The sequence below is a fragment of the Cyprinus carpio genome, chromosome B20, assembly GCF_018340385.1.
Source record: "Cyprinus carpio isolate SPL01 chromosome B20, ASM1834038v1, whole genome shotgun sequence".
Taxonomy (NCBI): domain Eukaryota; kingdom Metazoa; phylum Chordata; class Actinopteri; order Cypriniformes; family Cyprinidae; genus Cyprinus; species Cyprinus carpio.
Genome location: NC_056616.1, coordinates 16,643,750 through 16,656,927, shown reverse-complemented (window position 1 = coordinate 16,656,927; position 13,178 = coordinate 16,643,750). Strand labels below are relative to the sequence as shown.

The window sequence follows — 13,178 nt, the reverse complement described above, 5'->3', positions numbered from 1 at the left end:
AACAGGGTCCTGATGTTTTATTATTTTTTTTTGTGGTAACATGAACCTTAAATAGAGGACATACTGTAATTGATTTTTTGTATTTATCTTAAATATAGGAATATTGATCAAAATGAGACATGAAATGAATGAATTTGCTCAATGCTGAGAAATGTTTGTTCTTGTTAATTTTCCAAAATCAAACAACAGGAGGCTGTTATCAGTCTTTTATTAATTATCAATGGGTCAGTTGAGTTTGCATATGTGTATATGCTGTAAAGAAAGCTTTCACTTTTCCTTTAATGGTTTCCTTTTTGAAAATACCCATTTTCTGTACCATTTACCTCCAGGGTAATGGCAATAAATGAGCTAGAGGCTTTTAAAAGGACTGCAGGGATTCTTCCAGCCTAATGCATTTGTCAAACACAACTGGCGTAATCTGCTGCTACAACACACATTCCCTCACCACCAAAATGAATGAGATGCTTGAGCTTTGCTGAGCCAGCAGCATTTCAGTAGAGTTGCACATCAATAATTCCCTTCCTTTCCAATTTATCAACTGCCGAAAGTGTAGCCTTTGGCTCTGGTTATTCTGTTTGGCCCTTTTTGCACAAAGCATCTGAAGCTGGACTTTCAAGCATGGTGTACCTGCGTAGATGCAGAACAATAAGATGGGACTTAATTAGTCGAGGGTTTTGGAGACGGGCTAACTGCTTCCTCTGATGTCTCCAATGATGTTATAAGGCCAACAAAACCAACATTGCTTGGCAATAAGTAGGCTTTAGTTTGCATGGTCCGTTCAATAGCCGAATAGGTGAAGAGAGTGCATGCTATAATAGGGCCTCTGAAGGAAAGATCTCTATCAGAATCACAAGCATGACCTTCCACCCCTTATGAGTCTCCTGGTGTACAACCCAGACCAGTGATCATTTTTACACAGGTTTTTTTTTTCTTTTCCAGTCACAGTTTTTGTCTAAAAATATACTGAAATTATAGAATAGGTCTAATACTCTAGTATAATATTTTCTTAATTAAGATGGAATCTAATTTAATAAATTTCATTGATTTATTTTTATTTTATTTTACATGGTTTGGGGTCAGTTAAAATTGTTTCATGTTTTTGAAAGAAGACTTATGCTCAGCAAGGCTACATTTATTTGATAAGAAATAAATTTACATTTTTTATAATGTAATTTGCTCCTGTGAAAGCCAAGATGATTTTTCAGCATCATTACTCCAGTCCAGAAACTATTGTAATACGCTGATTTGGTGCTCAATAAAATGTATTATTATTATCAATCTTGAAAACAGTTGTGCTGCTTAATTTTTTATGGAAACCGGGATCTGTTTTTTTCTGGATTCTTTGATGAATGGAAAGTTCAAAAGAATAACATTTATTTGAAACAGAAATCACTTATATCAATATGAATTTATAAATTGTCACGTTTGATCAATTTAATGCATCCATGTTGAATAAAAGTATTAAAAAGAAGTAAAAAAAAAAAAATTCTTACTCATCCCAAACTTTTGAAAGTTACTATGTGAGAAATTTATACTTATATAAAACTTTTATCTAAATGAGAAAGTATAAAATATTATCTTAAACCTGTATAAACAACATTTTAATATTTAAAAAAAAAATCTGTCCTTGTTCTCAAACTTGAGCTGAAGTAACATTAAAATATGTACTCTATTGTAATACAATATTGTGATTTTTTTTTTATGCATTAGTTATTCATTCCTTGTTCTAGAGCATATTCAAAATGTGACTTACACATTCTGACTAGCTGAAGTTCACTTGTGCTTTTGTGTTTTGTGTGTTTGTTTGTGCATAAGTTGTAATATTTTATGTCATGTATATCTGATTTGGTAATGACTGTTTAACACTAATTCCCTTAAACTGATTGAGCTGAACTGTTTACCAAAGAAATTGCAATTCTTTTGCTGTTTTTCTTTACAACGAGTCTTCAAAGGCAAAGCTTTGACCACATACACATCGCTTCACAATGGCCACAGATGTATAACGAGCGCAGTAAATGAGGATTTGTGGAATGTGGATGTTGTTTATTTTTACGCAGGCAGATAATCAGATGCGTCTCTTTTGGAAATAATAGATGAAAGGGTTCCTATTGTTTGCCATGCTTCTTTTTACATTCATGCCAAAGCATTCTGTTCACTGGACTGTTGCGATTATAACATGCTGCTTGAGTGTCATACTAATGTATGCTTGTATAAATGTTTAACAATTATGTGAAATATGCAGAGGCTGTACTTTTTCATGCCTTTTTAAGAATTTTCTCTTTGCTCTGACTATGTTCTCCACATCTATTGGTCTAAATCACCCAAATCTGTTTTTTATATTTTAGTCTAGTTTTATCACACATCACCCATTTGCTTTCAGTGATTAGGGCCAGATCTCAGGGGCCACGGTCCAGCTTCACCTTGTCTGATTTGCAGTCTGCTAAATGGCATGGAGCTCCGACTGAGTGGGACGCTGCCAAGCATCCTTCCCTTTGTATCCCACTTTTAAGTCTAGCGGTAGCTGATCAATGAGAATGAGGAATCAGATGCTACTGATTTGAACACTGTCCAAAGCAAATGGGGTGGAGAAGAAAGCTGTCCAACTGACAGCAAGCACAGCGTACACCAGCTGTCTCATTTCATCTCGCAGAAAAAACAAGAATAGGTCAATATCAAACGTTTTGCTCAGCTTTCCACAATGCCCCCTCTCTGTTTTTTTCCTTTCCTTCAATCTGATCTGATAGAGACCCCACATCCGTCGTTCTCTCTCCTGAAATGAAAGTTGCAGAGAATCAAAAATGTGCCGATACGCAGAGACAAATTCAATTCCAGTCCTCGCCAAGGCTTTTCCGGCTGAGTTCTACCCACTCAAGGCTCCCACATTGTCTGTTTTATCCAAGTCTGCTCCATTCATTTGGCTCTGTCACCCAGAACTCTCTCATATGAGCTTCTGAAGGTTTGACACATTTAGCCTTAATGTCGATAGAGTAATTAGGTGAAATTAGGTGATTGATACTGCCAAATTTAAATAATGGTCAATAACAGTCAAATGAAATGCAACGCTTAATAATGTCAGTGAAATACAGTGATTGATATCAGCAAAACGAAATTCAATGATTAATATCTGTAGAAGTATTGTCACACTCTATTTTAATGATTAAAGTTTTAATGTGCCAGTATTGTGGTTTATATCTGTGGTCCTATTTCGGACCTTCTCAGCTTCACAACATGCTCCGTAAGGTTAAGTGTATTATACTGTACTTCACATTTGAAACTTTAATCAATCACTGTATTTCTAGACAGGGTTTTGGAGGGACTACTATAACATTGGAGCTGTGGCCTCGGGGCTCCAGACACATTGGCCACATCTGGATTCATAGTTCCCATGCAGGAAATGCAAGTTTGAGAAAATCTTAAAAATGGGGAAAAAAAGGAAAAGTTTTGTAAATTTCTATAATTTCATTCACTTTTATTTTTTTTTTAAATAAATAAATATTTACTACATTAAATTGATTCTATTCATCAAAGAATCCTGAAAAAAGTTTCCATAAAAATATGAAGCAGCACGATTGTTTTCAACATTGATTATAATAAAAAATGTTTCTTGAACATCAAATCAGCGTATTAGAATGATTTCTGAATGATCATGTTACACTGAAGACTGGATTAATGGCTGAAAATTGAGCTTTGCCATCTCAGGAATAAATTACATTTTAAGATATATTAAAATCAAAAACAGTTGCTTTAAACTGGGGAAATATTGCCATATTTTATGTATTTTAAATCAAGTCGGTGCAGACTTTTTTTCAAAAACAAAAATCTCACTGACCTCAAACCTTTGAACAGTAGTGCACATTTTTCTAGTTATGCTCAGTTTTAAGAGGTTTCTTCAGAAATTGCTCTTGATGATTATAATCTCTTTCTCTCTCTCTCTCTAAAAAAAAAAAAGACCCTTAGTCATGGAAAACCATGGAAAATTATTGGTCAGAAAGTTTGGGATCCCTTTGCTTGCTGTCTGATGATTTCCTGTCCCCCCTCTACTTGTGTCTGCCATTAAAATGAGACCAAAATTCCAAAATAATGGCACTAAAACACACCGCAGAAAAAAAAAAGTGGTGTGTCAGGATGTTTTTAAAGTATTTACTCTCTGTCCATCTGTCTTCGCTAGTCATCTAATTATAGACAAGAATGTAATGAACCCAGCCACCTGCAATGTTTTAAAGCCAGTTGGCTGATGGCACTGCACTGTAAATATTAATGTTGTGTGGAAAAATTGTCATCCTTCTGTTCAAGGGAAAAGATGGTCAGTGGTGTATAGTGTAGGCATAGATCTTTATTTACAGAAACAGGCTTGATATGGAGACTAAAATCAAGCCGGATTGATGTCTGTTATTTTAGAGAGTCTAGAATGAAATGCAGTTGTAGAAGAGTTATACTTCATTTAATAAATATGAATTTAATGCGTTGATTTACACACTTGTTCCTTTTTATCCAGTGCTATATTTCTCATTTCTTTTCTATCTTTCAAATAATTTGGACCTTATGTTGCCATGGCTACATATCAGCAGTTAACATGCTATCCTCCCCATTACTACCTTCATATTCAGTCATATTTACTTTGTAAGCAAAGATAGAAAATGTTTGAAGCTTGTGATATGATCGAGTCGGTGGTGATATGACATGTACTGTCTTACCATCAAGGAGGTTATTGTCTCTTTGTTTTGATTATCATGCTATGACATAATTAATGTTAATTAACCTAATCACACCTAGTAAAAATCATTAAATAAGCAATCTCGTATTTTTTTTTAATTATCTATATTGCTAAAGCAGGTGTAGTTTGATTTGAGACAACAGTGGACCTCAAAGGCTCTGGTTTCTCCAGTTTCATTCCTCTTTGAACACGCTGCACTCTGACCCTGAGATCATGTAAATGATCAAACATTTTTTTCATGCTGTATTTCATGATACATGGTGTGTGCAAATTATATGGGCCTGAAAGTGCTGTGAGGAACAAATGCAATATAAGTGAAGCTGAAGCTACTGTAATTTCTGATTTGGTGTCCTGGATGACTTGGAAACAGAATATACAGTGAGAAATAAAGAGAGACCTGTTTTATCCATCATGAATTGATTGGAGAGTAAAATGGCCTTTTATATTGCTGTTTATTCTTATATTGAGATAAATGGGATTGGTAATGTCTATAAAAGTTGTTTAGAGGCAGAGAATTTTTTTTTCTCTCTCTCTCTTGCCATTGCATTTTGTTAATAAAGTCAACAGGGTCAGTTGTAATTTCTTGTTGTCTTAAATTGGTGCTCGCTGAGCTTCTGTCAGCTTTGGCATTGATTCCTTTGCTGTTGTCTTGCTATTGTATCTAATTCACGTGTGCTATGTTCTGACATTGTTGGCTGGATTGCTTCAGGCTCTGTGTAGATGCCACTGCTGTTCAGCTCCAGTGGACCGTGTTATGAGAATCACTGAGATTAGAGAGCAGTGAATGTTTTAAGGAATCAGTCTCTGAATCAGTCAACAGTATGACTGGTGAAGTTTTAGTTTGTTCTTTCTTCACTTTACAGTAGATACCAACAGAAGACAAAAACACTGCTGGAATGGCCACTAGCATAAAGAATGAATGGACGTTCAAATTACTAATTGGAACATAGTGAATGAAATCCAGAGTTTAATACAAGTTAAGTGCAATGATTGGTCTATTTCATCATTTACTCACCCTCAAGTTGTTTCAACACTTTTCTTTCTTCTGTTGAGTACAAAAGAAGATATTTTAAAGAGATTTGGTAACCATAAAGCTGCTGTTTGCCATACTATGAAAGTCAATGGCTATACCACCATTTAGTTGCAATTTATCTTCTTTTGTGTTCAAAAGAAGAAATTCATAAAAGGCTGCATTTCCCAAAAGCATCGTAAGCTTAAGTTGATCGTAGCTCCATTGGTTTCAGTGGGTTAACGATGTACTTAAGCTTACAGTGCTACTGGGAAACACAGCCCAGGTGAAGGCGAGTAAATTAAGAAAATTTTTAATTTTTGGCGAACTATCTCTGTAACAGCATTTGTGACATAATGACAATTAGCACATAAAAAAAGGTAAAAAAAAAAAAAAAAAAAGAGAGAGAGATTTTTGGAACATTTAAAAGTTAAAATGTGAAGCTTGTACTTTTAAAAAAACATAATTTGTCTGTTCAAAACTTTATTATTTGAGCTGTACAGCTGTTTAAATGTTTAAATCTGATGCGAATTTGCAGGCCAGAGTTCACCAAGCTTGAACTTTGGAATGCAGCGAAATATCTTCGCACAGGCTTACATTTCCGGTCTGAGGCATTCGCATGCGTATGAATGGAAGTCAATGGAATGGAAAGTCTAGTGTGACCGTGGCTTAACTCTACACAGGAAAGGTTAGTAAGCAATTTCTTCACACTAAAATCATGTAAATTGGCATTATTTGTCTGTATTGCTGAAATGTTTAGAAATTGGCTCCATTATTGCAAGTGCCTCACTGTAACCCAGGTTTTTGCTTTCTAAAAGAAAAGGAGGGTAAAATCAAAATAAATATTTTGTGGTAATCAACATTATACCACAAGTGCTGTCAGTTGAGCTTAACTTCTGTTGAACCAGGAGTATTCCATTAACAGCCCCACATCAAGGGTGTGCATTTCCATAAAGGACGGGATCCAGGTTGTAAAACTGTCTGAGGTTTTTTTCAAAGCCTGACGACCCTGTCATCATATTTCCATTAGGAAACACATCTCACAGCTGCTGTCAAAAGCATCAGCCGTGCGCACTTGGGTTCTCTGCGAAGCTCAGACTCTGCTCTTGACCTTCATGTGATTCAAAAGCAGTCATACACTGTAGCTTTTTTAACTTTAATTATGAATTACTGGAGAAACCTACAGCGATCGGCAATCCGTTCACCTGGCGATTAACACATAGGCCTTGTTGTGGTTATAATGATTTTTTTAAGAGGTTACCTCAGGGTTGATTTCTGCAGTACTTACAAAAGATCGGCGTATTTGGTCCAGGCTACCTGGTAGTTCTTTCAGTGCTGCCCAAGACTTGCTACCACCTTCTGTGTTGTGTCTAATCATGAAGCAAAATAAAAGACTCAAGCCTTAAATTATTCAGAAATTCAACATAGAGCCAAAGTATAGAGCATTATCTCATAAGGGGTTTAACATTAATTAGCATAACACAGTTTATTTTGGCATACATGTTTTTGTGAGTTGATATTATTGCAGTTTATATGCAAATTTTGCATGTTATTTTACACATTTTTGAGAGTGTGAATGAGTTCTGGTTCTATAACCATCATCTAGACGGCTAAATGAATATAATCTGTGAAAGAGCGTGACATTGTAGCTCAAATGAATTGGTGAAGCAGCTACATACAGTGCAAAGAGCAAAATGTAGTGTGGAAATGGCAAAAGCTCTGTTTTTGATGATGTAAGTTATACAGTACTTAGACTATATAGCATATAGTAACCAAAAATGCATTTTGGAATAAAAGTAAAGCATTTAACAGATATTGTTTGATATGATACTGCCTATATTATCATAGACTCGATCATTATCATATGTGTGCAGATTCTTTGATAAGTATCTCAAATAGTGGTTTAATTAAAAGCACAGCAAATAAGATACATTTTCAGTGAGAATTGATAAAGTAATGCAGTCTCTCATATACCCTTTGGATGAAAAAAATTAAATAAAAAATCTCAGAGTACATGCATAAATGATCATCCGAGGCCTGAAATGACCTCAAAATCTTTTAAACCTTTAAGTTTTTAAAGAGAGCAATCCATAAGGTATAGTTTTGGACTGAGCCTCTACCTCAGGGACTTTCGATTGACTATTGAGTTCTTTCAGCCTGCTCTATGCAGGACTTTGAATCCTGCAAACCTTGAACGTCCAGGTGGAGAGTTTGCATTTAGACATCTGCTTCTGACGTACAGAGAGCAGAAGTGCTTTTTGATGAGAGATGAGATCAGCAGAGACCAGCTTTCACCTGCATACCTGCTTTTTCATCTCCCAGCTGCATGGCCAGGTGTTTAAAACAGAAGAGCCTTTTAACGTCATGGAGGTCACTCACAGAAAGCCTGAAGTTTGAAGGTGGGTGTCATTTTTAACTCATGAGAGAACGCATAGCTTGATGTGATAGGGAGAGTTCCCTTTAAAAAAGAAAATACTGTCATTTACTCACCCTAATGTTGTTCAAAACATATCAAATATGGGTCAAAAGCTATGGTTATTTTTTTAATGTTGCATAAATCATTGTAACATGCTTGTTTGGTGCTCAAGAAACATTTCTTATTATTATCAACATTGAAGACACTTAATATTTTTGTGGAAACTGTCATCATTTTTTGCCAGGATTCTTCGATGAATATAAAGTTAAAAAGAACAGCATTTATTTGAAATAAAAGTCTTCTGTAGTATTATTAATGTCTTTACTGTCACTTTTGATCAATTTATTGCATCCTTGCATTACTTTCTGTTTTTTTATTTTTTTTGTATACTTTTTGATAAATTTTGAATGAGATAACACGATTCCTAAATATTCTTTTGTTTTTCAGAAATGTTGACAATGAACACTTTTTAACTATTAGTATTTATTTATTTTCTTTTGAATAATGTGCAGCAATGAAAAATTTGAATTGTGAGTTTATATCTTACAGTCTTAAAGACTTGCAACTGCGTGTTATAAAGTCATAAACCCGCAATTCTGAGAAAAAAAGTCAGAATCAAGAGATGTAAACTTGCAATTGCAAACAAAAAATTAAGATTTGTGTGATAAAAAGTCGCAATTACCTTTTTTATTATTATTCAGTGTCAGATCCTGTGACCAAGTATGATATAGCATGTTAAATGTTTATTTTCATCTCATCTGATTGTTCTTTTTGTATTTTTAGACTGTAAATATGACACAGAATTTACAATATTAGATGTTAATTGGCAAGTTATGTTCACTTTTCCTGCTGCATAAACGTTTTCCAATTAACTTCTTTATGGGCATCCTTTGACCACATTTCATAACACATTATTATCCCACTGTGGGGTTTGAAGCTGTCATAATGCCGCCTCTCAGTATAAGAAATGCTTGTCACGTCAGTATGCGCCTCGGGTAGACATGGTTGAGTGTCATTCATCAGGACCTGGCTGTGGAAAATCAACAGCATCGATTGTTCACATATCTCCTGCAGGGACTGAGCAGATGAGCCACATGATGCTGCAAAGGTATTATCATCAGGAGCATTTCCCATGCTGTTAACCTGTCTCAAGAACTAACTCAAGCTGCTTTGCTACACATCTCAACCTTGATGCATCTCCAAAGTGGCGTGTTTTCATTTCATGGATTTACCTGGCAAGCAAGACAAGCTGGTGCAGAAAAAGATGCTTTTCCACCATCTATTTTACTTCAGAAATGACCTGCCTCTTAAGTGGCTTCAGCAGAGGTGGAAATCTGTCCTTGTTTTCTCTCTTCTCCTCTGTAAGAGTGCCATTCACAGGCTACTGAGACTTACTGTAATCAAGTTTGAAAGATGGGCTTGATTGAGAAGGGGCTCTTATGGGTGAATCTGATATGTAGCCACCCACATCTGCGGCTGCCTCTCATTCAGATCCCTCAGAGACAGCTAGATAATGCCATCATCAGCATGTTTGCATATAGATAGAAACGATATATTATGTTTTGCATAAAATTTATTTAGTTGTTGTGATTTTTGTAGTGTTTGTCTCAGAATACAGTGTTTATTTATTACTCAAGCAAGCCGAATAAAAATGTCGTAAACTGCTGTCTGTTTGACATTTGCAGCAAGCTCAAGGCAACACAGAGTGAGCGTTCTCCAATCAAAGAAATTTGCCCTTTTGGTGCCCATTTTTCCATTAGGAAAGTGACAAGTGAGTGTTGCTTGATCCTCACTTGATAGTTACTGTCAAGAATCCAATCAATGCTATTTTTTTAAATGTCCCCATTGATAATCTGCAGTGCAACTGTGTCACAAAGACATTATAACAGGACGACTTGACTTGAAATACTTTGCTGAATTCCAGAGAGACCACAAGCACTTTAACAATAAAAGACACATGCTGATATTAAAAAGATCTCTCTCTCTCTCTCTCTCTCTCTCTCTCTCTCTCTCTCTTTCTCTCTTCAATTTGCGAGGCACTTTTTGGTGCTTTTTAAAAAATTTTTTTTAGCTTTTTTAGGTATTAATATTTTCACATGCTTTACATATGTTGCAAACAGAATGCCTTATGGAAATATATATTTTTCAATATAGCAAATAGATTCAATTTAAACCTTTAAATCCAGTTTCAAAATACTGTATATTTTGGACAATATACACCTCAAAAGTTTGTGATCAATATGATTTTTTTTAAGTCTTGTATGCTCAATAAGGCTGCAATTATTTCATTAAAATATAGTAAAAGCAATAATATTGTGAAATAATATTGTAATAATAAACACTTTATTAATCTATTCCTGTGAAGGTAAAGCAGAATTTTCCTTTACATGATCCTTCAAAAATCATTCTAATATGCTAATATTCTAATTTGGTGCTCAAGGTGCATTGCAAACAGTTGTACAACTTAATATTTTTGTGGAAACTGTGACATTTTTTTTTTCAGGATACATTTAGTGACCTCAAAGTGACAGACATCTTTTGAATGGTAGTGTAAATATATTTATTGTAGGTCAAAAATATATATATACAAATGTCAAAAATACTTGATGAAATATAAGTAACTAAACTTATGATATATATTAATATATTTTGAAATATATATTAGCAATACATTCTTTGGCAATTTGTACATATGAAATTCATATTTTTATGCAGTCTCTGGGAACTGAACTCCTGATTTGGTGTTGCCAGCGCTTTGCTCTCCCATTTGAGCCATTTGAGTTTGTATTTCCTTGTCTAATGCTTTATTTTAATATTAACTGCATCAAAACCTTCCAAATTGTTACTTTCTTTCACATGTGAAATTATGTGCCAGGGCTTTGGAAAATGATTACAGAGACTTCCCGAGCTGGAGGCTGGTTCACCAGCTTTCCTCGAAGAAGCAAGAGCGCTAATTGCTACATTTAGCACACGCTGAGGTGGCCTCTGAGGGGGACGGTACTGTGATAACCTAATAAGAACTCGGCACAGTGTTTTGACAGAATATGACATATGTAAGTGCTCTTTGGGTTGGTGCCAACACAAGGGCCCGTCTTAAAAAGAGCTCTCTAGTGAGTGCTGCTGATTGTACTGAAATAGAGTGACAACCCAGCATGAAGCCGAGTGAAGAGCGTCTCTCAGAAAGATAAGGCATGACATCCGTTAACTTCATTTAATGGCATTCACTCTCATTAAGGATAGATACATGGCTTCATTGTGACGACGAGTGCAAATTTGCTCAAAATTAAGCCCTTTTCCTCTGGGATGGTCCTTGTAACAGACCATTTATCCTACTTTAAGCGACAAGGATGATTTGACAGAATTAGAAAATGAAGATTTTGTTAGGTTAAATATTAGAGTATTAGATATTAGATTAGACTAAAGAATGTGAGCGTGTTGCACTTGTATTCAAAGCTGAATTTTCAGCAGCATTACTCCAGTTTTCAGTGTCACATGATCCTTCAGAAATCATTTTAATATGCCGAAACGGTGCTCATCAAAGTTAGAAACTGTTGTGCTGCTTAATTAATACATTTTTATTTTTTGAGTTTTAAATGCAAAAAGGCATTCTGCGTGAATGGCACCTAAACTTAGTTGCTGGGGCCCGGGGCCCTAGTGGTCAAGTCGCACTGTATGGGGCCATGGGACCCCAAAAACTGTGTAGCATTTTATCTGTATTGATTTGAGTATTAAGCAGATGCTTTGTTTTGTCTTGCCCTGTCACCGCTGGCTTTAGAGGTGGACTTCCTGTCTGGCAATGTTGTCTGTCAAGGATCTCTCTTGGGACTCGGGCCAACACTCATCGACCCATTTAGAATAGTTTGCGCCATAGACTTGCATTTTGCCACTAGATAGAGAGCATTAAATGAAGTGAAGTGCTTTCATGGGTAGAGAGGGGAAATTAGTCTCACGTGGTAATGGATGGGATGACTAGAGTGTTTTTTGGGATAATGAGGGCGGGTCCTCATGTAGCACAGCTGTGTTTTGTTCGACATGTGCCTTCTGTTTATACTTGAATTGAAGTGGCTTTGCTTTATTTTAGCTGTGTCGTGTTGTCAAAGGCTCACAGGGGTCGGGGCTCGGGGGCTGGCTTTGATTGCTTATATATAGCTACTGTATGCATTAAATGTCTCCAAAGCAACTGAGATCTCGCCTCCTACACGACACGTGCAAAAAAAAAGAGCGTCGAGTGCCACAGAGCAGTGATGACAACATGCAATCTCCAAAGCAGAGAAAGCTACCTAATCTCATTACGCTCACTCTCTCCTGCAAAACCACGAGCTGTTTTCATCAGTGCCGGGATTATTTATAGACCGTAGGTGCGAGCTTGTATATTCCAAAGGCCTCCACCGATTCTTAGACACCTGCGTAACCAGAGAGGAACGAGAACAGATGTTCCCATCACAAGTGAAAGGAGCATTTCTGTGGCTGTTAAAGATTTTGGGAATATAAATAGATATGGAATAAATACATTTGGCCCATGCTTTGTGTGCATTGGTTACTTGATTCATTTAGTAATGTGTGCAGGAGACGTAGGTGTGTGTTTACACCCGTTATGATTGACAGTTTGGTTAGAATGTGATACTACACAACACATGAACAAAGCTGTAAAATAACCAAATCTAGTGTAAATGAGTGGTGTAAATAAAAATAAACATTGTGCTATCATACTGACAGTGTGAAACAGCTGATTTCTGGTTTACTACATTGAGTGTTTTCATTAATGATGGCTTTGACATACACTAATGTTCAAACATTTGAAATAAGAATGGTCTCTTATTCTTACCAAGTCTGCATTTATTTATTCATAAATACAGTAAAAACAGTAATATTTTGAAAATAGTATAATAGTTTCGTATTTTAATACATTTCTGGAGTAATTCTGCTTTGCCATTATAGGAATTAATAAAATTTTAAAATATATTAAAATACAAAACAGTTATTTTAAATTGTAATAGTATTTCACAGTATTAGTTTTTACTGTTTTTTTTATCAAATAA

General features: G+C 35.6%; 1 protein-coding gene across 4 annotated transcripts in view; it reads left to right on the top strand.

Moving 5' to 3' along the window:
* Positions 1-13,178, top strand: part of LOC109084348 (regulator of G-protein signaling 6-like) — a 65,079-nt gene that overhangs the window by 30,013 nt on the left and 21,888 nt on the right. Inside the window, exons 1-2 of one of the 4 annotated variants that reach the window (XM_042746223.1) lie at positions 6,278-6,411; positions 8,046-8,122. The exons of the other annotated variants lie outside the window; for them this stretch is intronic. The gene's annotated coding sequence lies outside the window, so the exon portion shown is untranslated. Of the gene's footprint in view, positions 1-6,277; positions 6,412-8,045; positions 8,123-13,178 lie in introns of those variants that run through there. 4 annotated transcript variants of the gene reach the window in all.